This window comes from Callorhinus ursinus, unplaced genomic scaffold (assembly GCF_003265705.2).
Source record: "Callorhinus ursinus isolate GAN/ISIS: 27379988/994484 unplaced genomic scaffold, GSC_fseal_2.0 scaffold1, whole genome shotgun sequence".
In the NCBI taxonomy this organism is placed as follows: domain Eukaryota; kingdom Metazoa; phylum Chordata; class Mammalia; order Carnivora; family Otariidae; genus Callorhinus; species Callorhinus ursinus.
Window position 1 is genome coordinate 118,444,478 of NW_027397063.1, and position 10,437 is coordinate 118,454,914.

The 10,437-nt window shown below is 38.0% G+C and overlaps 1 protein-coding gene across 11 annotated transcripts in view; it reads right to left on the reverse strand.

Moving 5' to 3' along the window:
- Positions 1 to 10,437, reverse strand: part of TMEM108 (transmembrane protein 108) — a 747,136-nt gene that overhangs the window by 315,190 nt on the left and 421,509 nt on the right. The window lies entirely within an intron of this gene.

A 10,437-nucleotide genomic window follows, 5' to 3' on the forward strand; every position in this document is an offset into this window, starting at 1 on the left:
AATTTTTCCCATAACCTTTTTGAATTTAGAAATTAAATAATTCTTACAATTACAAAGGAATATTCATGTTACACAGAAAACTAAGCAAATGGATGTACATGTGTCTAATAACTGCATAAAGTTCCCAAGGAACATTTTTAGTTATAATATTTGTCTTATTCCCTTTAGAAGGAGAGTCAGCTTATCACTCTAAACTCTCCCCAGAGATATGTGTTACCTCATTTTGATGGAGATATTCCATAAAAGGAATCACAGGTCATGGAATGTTCTAATTAGAATAAACATTGGGAATCATCCAATTCAACCCTCCCTCATTTTATTGGCAAGAAAATGGAGACCTAGGGGATTCAGTATCTGCCCAAGATCACATGGCTAGTCGTCTCCAGACTCTCCAGTCCTGTTCTTTCCACCGTAGCATTTTGCCTCTGAGCTTCAAGCAGAGCAAACCAGGGATGACATCTTTGAGGTCACCCATATGACCAAGTGCACCCAAGATATAGAAAGGTCACCTTCAGAGACGAAGTCTCCATAGGGTACCTATCAGCCCTTACAATGTTCCAGTAAAATCCAAAGATGTGGGGCCACTTTAGAACACTTTCTCTAAACCTGGATTTAACTCTACTTAAAAAGAAGGCATTCACTCTACCCACATCACTTTCCCTAGTACATTGTAGCTTACAGGTTTTGGCTGTTCACTGACAGGGTTTAGGTAGTAGACTTTCAAGCCCTAAAGGTCTCAAAAACATAGGATGTGTCACATGCTTCCTTCTAGGTATCCTGGCGTATCAGGAGCAACCACTCTTTTCCAGTTGCTATGAGTTGGTGTCTAGGTTTTGCTGGCAGTTAAATCTCTTTCATCATTTGACTCCACAGAAGGCCAGGGAATAGAGGCTCCATATAAGAGTTTTCCCACTATACACTTTTCCCTATGGCTCTGCAGCTGAAATCTAATCAGCATATGCATTCGTATCATGTATACCTCCTCCTGGTGGTAACCCACAGATGTGCCTCTAGCACTCTTAGGACAAGTCATTTTGTCTTTCAAGGACTTATGTTTGCCTTGTAAGAAAGCTGAAAGTAGAGGGGTGCCTGGGTGGTGCAGTCTGTTAAGTGTCCGATTCTTGCTTTTGGCTCAGGTTGTAGTCTCATGGTCGTGGGATCAAGCCCTGCGTCAGGCTCTATGCATAACGTGGAGTCGGCTTAAGAATCTCTCTTCCTCTCCCTCTGCCCCTCCCACCCATACTCCCTCCCTCACTCTCTCTTTGAAATAAATAAATCTTAAAAAAAAAAACAAAAACTGGAAGTAGGAAGCTCTCCAATAATTAGAAAAAAAAATAAGATTCCTAGGGGTGCAAAAAGAGTTAGATATAGGTTTAAGATTTTCAGACTCAAAAAAAGATGAGAAGTATTTGGAGGACATTTAATCCCTTACTGACTGCTTTCCAGGCCCAAATGGCATGGAATTCAGTTAATTTGTAAATACTCCATATGGAAGACTCCAATAGTCTGTTTTTCCAAGTACTTTGCTATTCAAAATCTTTCAGTGTCTCCATGCTTAAAGAATAAAAAATAAGGTTCTTAGACTGTAGGGCAAGTTGTTTTGTTTTGTTTTGTTTTTTTTACAATCTGTTCAACATTATTTAAGTAAGATTAATTACTCACTCTCTTGAAATCCATGCTGTATTAGTTATCTATTACTGTGAAACAAGTTAGCCTAAAATTTAGTGGCTTAAAACAGCAATAAACATCTCCCACAGTTTCTGTGGATAAGGAATCCGAGAGCAGCTTAATGGATGATTCTAGCTCAGGGCCTGCCATGGGGTTGCAGTCATGATGTTGTCCAGGGGTGCAGTCATTTGAGGCTTGGCTGGGACTGGATGATCTGCTGCCAAGATGGCCTTCACGTAGTCTTGCCACTCGGACCTCCCCAAAGAGATGCTTGTCTCTTAGGACATGGCAGCTGTTTCCCCTCACAATGAGAGAATTCAGGAAAGCCAGCTGCAAGCTACAATGTCTGTTTTAACCTAGCTTCACAATCTAGCATCATTTCTGCAGTATCCTATTGTTTACACAGGCCAGCCCTATCCAATTTGGAAAAGGACTACACAGAGGTGTCAATACCAGTACTTGGGAATCATAGAAGACTACTGAAGGCTGACTACTGTACATACTATACTAGCCCACCTCACTGCCTTAGCATATGCAGTTTTCTCCACATGGTTTGCCCCCTTCCTTCTATTCATCTTAATGTGGTTTAGTAAAAAAGCACACAATCTAGAGCTGGTCAAACTGGTTCAATTTCAAAGATCAGAATCTGATTTTAAGCAAGTTTCTCTGATCTTACCTCCCATATCTGCAACACAAATACTACAATCCCTGTTGCAAAAAGTAACTGTGAGTACTAAATGAAATCCAGTATAGAAAAGTACTTTGTAGACTGCAAATATGTAAAATTATCTCTCAACCACCACCGTTTTTCAAGGCCTGCCTGTACACCATTGTTTTCTAAAAGCTTCACTTCTCAATTGAAGTTCCAGCCTCCTCCTCGGGGTTCTGACAACAATATGCATATTCCTACAACAGTCTTCTCACATTGTGTATTTACGGTATTTATTTAAATGAAATTCACCCATACTGGGTTATAAATGCCTCAAAGTCAGAATGTCCAATGACACCATCTACAGAATAGTTAGTAAATGTTTGATTAACTGAACTACCATAACTTTAGAAGGTCCTTTACCCTTCAGCCACCATCCAAAGAGAAAGGGAGGGCTTTCTGTATACACTGTCCATGGGGTACCCAAGATATAACAAGAGAAAAGTGGAAAGGAAATAGAGGATTTCTCTACCCATCTGCACTCTGAGCTAAGTCCAGGTGGATGGAAGATGAATCAATGAAAACCCCAGGTAAATTCAGCAGCTCTGACAGCAGCTCAGCACCCAGCAAGATCCTGAGGGATACAAGAGCCATGGCAGCGCAGGGTGAGCATGGAAATTTATGGGGGTTCTTACAGGTTCTGGGCTCTCTAGCAAGATGCTAGAGAATACCAAAAATTTCCCCCAAAGTACTAGATATGAAGAAGCAGGTAGACCAGGGTCCAGGAAACCAAAGGTAGCTGCAGAATCTGGAGCCCAGGAGGCAGAAGGGGAATGAAAATTTTTAGTTGTGCACTCAGAGCCAGACCACTGGGAACTCTATATTTGAACTGAAGTGTCACAGCTATCAGAACACCTAGTCCCCGAACCTCACTTGGGAGGAGTGAAATATAAGATAAGGGAGAAGAAAAATATAAGATACAAGGAAATATTATTTACTCAAACTAGAGATTGATGGGAAAAGTCCAGAATTCTCTGAAGTTATCATAAATTGGCAAGATTTATTTTTATGCCAATGGAGAAAATGGAGGCTCATGATGTGAAAAAAATTCAGTTATAGACTGTGACTGTCAGTTATAACTGCCAGAGATATATAACATTTATTGCGCAGTTATTATCTTCCAGGAACTATACTTTCCATACATCCTACAATTTAATATCAATAATAACCCTCTAAGTCTTGCATTGTGATTATCTCCATTTTATAGGTAAAAAAAAAAAAAAAATCAAGGCTAAGAGATGTTAGGAATATAGTCCAGAATGTTACAGCTAGTAAATGGTAGATTCCAGATTCAAATATCTACCCACCTACTGCTACCTCTTTGGATTCTGTGCAGTGAGTGTGCAAGAGGGATGATACTATTTATAAAAGCATTTTTATGAATCCTTCTATGATTATGCTATTTATAAGATCACTTTTATGAATTCTTTAGTATCACAATAATAGCGATAGCAAATGAGAACACAAACTGAAGGCATACTGCGTGCCAAGCAGCTCTAAGTATTTTTTATGGATCATCTAGAAATTATAACTTTCTCAGTCTTACAGATGAAAAAGTGAGGACCTGACTTGTTCAAGGGCACAGAGTAAGAGGCAGGGCCAAAATATGAACCCAAGCACTTGGATTCCAGTGTTCATGTTCTTACCTGTGAAGCTTCACAACCTCCCTACCCTGGAATCACCCTTAGGACTTAAAAGTTAAAAAGAAATGTTGTACTGGTTACTTCAGCCCAGAACACAGATTCTGACAACAGCACGGAGGGGTGCTTATGAAAGAATATTACACTCAATGTTATACTCAGTGACTGCTCATTAAGGTTTAGCTGTCCCTGAAGTGATCTAAACTTTCTTAACTCTCATTTCTATAATTTTTAAGATATGCCATCAATTCAATAACTGCTATTCAGAAAACACATTTGTTGTAAGTTCTATTCAAATTTTAGAAATAATGTATCTTAACGTAAGGATGTGTGCTATTTATATTTACAGCTTGTATCACTTGCTGAAAAAGGAATAAATTCAAGCTCATTTATCCAATACTTTCTAAAAGCCAAGACTGTGTCAGATGCTAGGGAATTAGAGATAAGTGACATGACCCCTAGTCTCATTGGGCTTATAAGCCTAATATAGGGACACTTTAACCAAGGGAATTATAATAGGCATCCTAATAAGGAAAATCAAATGGCGCTAAGTGAGCAAACAGAAGGAGCAACTAGCTGGAAGAGGAAGGGCTATGAAAAAGAAAACTTTCTAAAGAAGCCATGATACCAGAGGTTAATTTGCAAGGATCTGAGAGCAACTAGCAGGCCAAAGATATAGAAGGGATAGACCATGAGTTATTTTTAAGGGACTGTAAGCACAGTGAAAAACTGTTAGTGAAAAGCTCCTTCTACTAACCTCCACTGAACCAATTCCTGAATTAATATATACTCTCAATTCTCTCTGAAAGACATGCTCAGTGACACTTGTGCCAAGCCAAATATTCTCGGCCTAGTGGCTTCTCTCCAGCGGGCCAGGGCACTTAATACTTCCCCCAGTTAAGGGATATGTTGTCAAGAGCCGCTCATGTTTCTTTCTAACCTATGCATGGCAGTTGTGTTTGGTTTAACAATCATGTAATTTAATTAAATATTATATAAGCCAATGAAATATGAATATGTACCAAAAGAGTTATTTTTTCCATGAAAACTAGGTTGAATCTTTTGGAAGAACTAAAAAAAGACTAGCCTCAAAAAAAAAAAAATACTGGCAAATCAAGCATGAGATAGCCACAAATGACAGGAAAATATATCATAACAACCTAGAAGATTCTGCTCTTGAATTCACTCTATGTGAAAGAAACCCAAACTGGAATTGTAAGTAACATATTATGGGTATGGTTATACAAGAAGGACCTTGACAAGTGGAACCACATTCAAGGCAAAGGCCTTGGTCCTGCATCAAGAGATTAGCAAACATTGTGCAGTTATATGTTTTAAGTTAAAATAAAAATTTAACTTGTATCATTTTTTGTCCCCCCCATTTTAACCAATATTTTTGATTAAAAAATCATGCCTCAGATCAGAAGCCTTCTACCATAATTAAAGAGGACTAAACCAAGACTATAAGTGGGCAAGTATCTACAGATGAGGCTGGAGAGGTTGGGACTGCAAATCCAATGAGTTCTGCATACATGGTAGAGTATGTAGGTTCATGTGAAGACTATAAAGGAGCCAAACTGATGTGATAAGATTCCTGTTTGAGAAAGATCATGTTGAAAACATGGAGAATGCTGTGGAGAAAGTCAAGACTAGAGGTTGTTGGAGTAAACCAGTGAAGAAATGATGAGGTGTTATCTAAGGCTATGATAATGAGGGGAACATAATTTGCAGTCAGTGCTTAAATTAGACAGTACTTAATGAGCTGGTAAGACAGTGGTAGAGTAGTATGACACTGAGAACTCTCAATGCACTCTTCTGGAGTACAATCTGGTGGTATGTTTCAAAAATCCTTAAAACTATAGTATCTTTGTACCACCTCACACCAGTCAGAATGGCTAAAATTAACAAGTCAGGAAACGACAGATGTTGGCGGAGATGCAGAGAAAGGGGAACCCTCCTACGCTGTTGGTGGGAATGCAAGCTGGTGCAGCCACTCTGGAAAACAGTATGGAGGTTCCTCAAAAAGTTGAAAATAGAGCTACCATACAATCCAGCAATTGCACTACTGGGTATTTACCCCAAAGATACAAATGTAGGGATCCGAAGGGGTACGTGCACCCCAATGTTTATAGTAGCAATGTCCACAATAGCCAAACTGTGGAAAGAGCCAAGATGTCCATCGACAGATGAATGGATAAAGAAGATGTGGTATATATACACAATGGAATATTATGCAGCCATCAAAAGGAAGGAGCTCTTGCCATTTGCAACGACGTGGATGGAACTGGAGGGCGTTATGCTGAGTGAAAAAAGTCAATCAGAGAAAGACATGTATCATATGACCTCACTAATATGAGGAATTCTTAATCTCAGGAAACAAACTGAGGGTTGCTGGAGTGGTGGGGGGTGGGAGGGATGGGGTGGCAGGGCGACAGACATTGGGGAGGGTATGTGCCATGGTGAGCGCTGTGAATTGTACAAGACCGAGGAATCACAGATCTGTACTTCTGTAACAAATAATGCAACATATGTTAAGAAAAAAGAAAAAGAAGAAGATAGCAGGAGGGGAAGAATGAAGGGGAGTAAGTCGGACAGGGAGATGAACCATGAGAGACGATGGACTCCGAAAAACAAACTGAGGGTTCTAGAGGGGAGGAGGGTACGGGGATGGGTTAGCCTGGTGATGGGTATTAAAGAGGGCACATTCCGTGTGGAGCACTGGGTGTTATGCACAAACAATGAATCATGGAACACTACATCAAAAACTAATGATGTAATATATGGTGATTAACATAAGAATAAAAAATTAAAAAAAAAACTATGGTATCTTTGACCACGCTATTCCATTTTTAGGCACTGTCTATAACAAAAGAGTTAGAAATTTCACATGAATTTTTACATACATGGCTAGATGAATGGATAAAGAAGAAATGGTATGTATGTGTGTGTACACACATACACACACTGGAATATTACTCAGCTATTTTAAAAAAAAAGATGAGATCTTGCCATTTGTGACAACATGGATGGACCTAGAGGATATTATAAGTGGAGTTAGGATAAGAAAGACAAATACCATATGATTTCACTTTTATGTGGAATCTAAAAAGTAAAACAAATGAACAAATAAAAAGCAGAATCAGACCTATAAATACAGAGATCATACTGATGGTTGCCAGGGGGCAGGGTGCGTGGGAGGATGGGAAAAATGGATGAAGGGCAGTGCAACACACAGGCTTCCAGTTATGGAACGAATAAGTCACAGAGACCCAGGGAATATAGTCAACAGTATTGTAATAGCGTTCTATGGAAACAGATGGTAGCTACACTTGTAGTGAGCATGGCATAATGCATCACTATGTTGTACACCTAAAACTAACACTGTGTGTCAACTATACACACAAAAAACTACATGCAAGGCTCATTTCACTTCCCCATTACGTATAAGAGCAAAAATTGGAAGACAACTTGGAATGTCCAAAAATAGGGCACAAATAAATTATGATTCATCTAAATAATGGATACTTAACTTATGTTCATGTGAAAATGAGGAAATGTCCTTAATTTATGGGGCACCTGGGTGGCTCAGTCATTTGGGCATCTGACCCTTGGTCTCAGCTCATTTACAGGTCTTGATCTGAGGGTTGTAAGTTCAAGCTCCCACTTAAGAAAAAAATGGTTCATCTAAATAATGGATACTTTACTTATGTGCCTGTGACAATGAGAAGATGTTCTTAATTTAGGTAATAAAAACTATATGGTCTTAATTTTAAACATCAAAAGTTGTACATACAACTAGGTATAGGTATCTAGATACAGATATAAAAACAAAACAAAGCTTGAAAAGACTATTCACAGTGATTATGGTTATGATTAATAACAATGATCTTTATTATGTAGGGTTATAAATTTTTTTTAACTGTACTCACTGAATTTTCTAGACTTTAACATATTACATCTATAATCAGAAAAGTTTTAGAGAAAAATTACTTTCAAGTTTCAGGTTTGATGGAATGGATAGTGGACTCTAAGTCCTAATGCTTAAAGTTTTAAAGAGTACTGTTTTGGAGGTACTGAAAAAAGTCCCAACTCTTCACCATTTTATTGATTTAGATCACATATCCCATTGTTAAGTATCTATCTAGGCTAAAGAATTCTCATTTTTTCACTCCATCCTCACAAAGCAGCCCTCCTCTCTGCTGGATTTACTTGACCTTTCTCAGATTAAATCAAACTGACACCAGAAGGCTGAGGTAAGAAACCTAAAACAAGGGGCTTCTGGGTGGCTCAGTCGTTAGGCGTCTGCCTTCAGCTCGGGTCATGGTCCCGGGGTCCTGGGATCGAGCCCCGGTTCAGGCTCCCTGCTCGGCGGGAAGCCTGCTTCTCCCTCTCCCACTCCCCCTGCTTGTGTTCCCTCTCTTGCTGCTCTCTCTGTTAAATAAATAAAATCTTAAGAATAAATAAATAAAATTAAAAATAAAAAAGAAACCCAAAACAAATATTCCTATATTTGGCATTCCACTCTAGTTGTTCATAAAGTCATAGATGAACTCATTGTAGCATCCATATATAGTAACGAAAATGATGAGGTTTATCTCCCTTTACTAATGGATCTAGCCCTAAAAAGCAACAGTTAACCACATTTCTGTCTCTCTGGATAACTAAATGATCCCAAACTACAATGAATTCTACATAGAAGTCTAACATTCAGATAGTAGTAAAATAAAGAATAGATAATAGTAAATATAATTAGATAATAAAATATAATAGATTTTAAAGCAACCTTCTCAGTGCTACCATGCACATATTTGATTACTGGACAGAAAGGCAAAGTAACAAAAACTGGAGATGAAAACGTATCTCCATTTTATAATAAAAATATAGTGTTTATAAGGCAGTTTATTATTTACAAAGTGGCTTCCCATACATTAGTTCATTTTGCTCTCATGGTGAAAATATTATCTTGCCATTTTATAGGCAAAAACCCAGACTTTATTAAAGTATTCAGTAATTTCTAATTTTATCCTTTCAAATGCCACCAGTGTTATTTTTCTGATTCCTTCAAAAATCATAGGTTGAGGGGTCAGAGGTTACAAACATGCACAAAGTCTGCAACTGAAAATCAATTCATGGAAAATCAAAGGTTTGGTAAAAAGGCCCAGACTGGGTAATTATCAACAACTCCTTTGTGACTGTACTTACAGCATAGAACTACAATAAAAAACATTCTGGAATTACCACAGGAAGAACATTAAGACATTAAGAAATGGTTATGTTTTCACCATCAGAAGAAGCCTAAACCTCCATAGATGAGAGAACCCCCATTAGACTATCAGCCAATTTTTCAGTACAAATTTTGCAGGCCTGATGGAAGCAGCATGATATATTCAAAGTGCTAAGAGAAAAAACAAACAAAAAAACCATAAACCAAAACCTTCCAACTAAGAATACTGTATTCAGCAAAATTATCATTCCGAACTGAAGGAGATAAAGAGTTTGTCAACCAAGCAAAAGCTGAAATTCATTCCTACTAAACTAGCCTTATAAGAAATGTTACATGGACTTCTTTAAGCCGAAAAGAGTCCTAATTCTAACAGAACACGTATGAAAGAGTAAGTCTCACTACAAAAATAAATATACAGTAAAGGTAGTGGATTGCTTAAATTAACTATAATTAACTATAATTAAAGGATACACAAGATAAAAAGATGTAAAATGTGACACCAAAAACATTAAAACATAGGAGAGGGGGTAAGGGGGGGCAAAACATGAGAGGGGGGGTTGAGCTTTAGAATGGGATTAAACTTAAGTTATCATCAACTTAAAACAAACTGTTATAGATATATTATATGTAAGCCTCATAGTGACCACAAAGAAAAAAACAAAGTTAAAAAGAAAGGAATATAAACATACCACTAAAGAAAATCATCAAACCACAAAGGAAGAGAGCAAGAGAAGGTAGAGAGAGAAACTATAAGAACAGCTAGAAACAACTAGCAAAATGGCAATAAGCACACAAACCTATTAATACTTTAAATGTAAATGGACTAAACTCTCCAATCAAAACACAGAATGGCTGAACGGATTAAAAAAAAACAAAATAAAACAAGACCCTACATGTTGCCTACAAGAGACACACTTTATATATGAGAAGACACACAGATTGTAAGGGAAGGGATGGAAAAAGATATTCCATGCAAACGGAAATGAAAAGAAAGCTGGGAGAGCTACACTTACATCAGACAAAATAGACTTTTTTTTTTAATGTTATATTAGTCACCCTACAGTACATCATTAGTTTTTGATGTAGTGTTCCATGATTCATTGTTTGCATATAACACCCAGTGCTCCATGCAATATGTGTCCTCCTTAATACCCATCACCGGGCTAACCCATCCCCCCACCCCCCCCCCCCCCAAA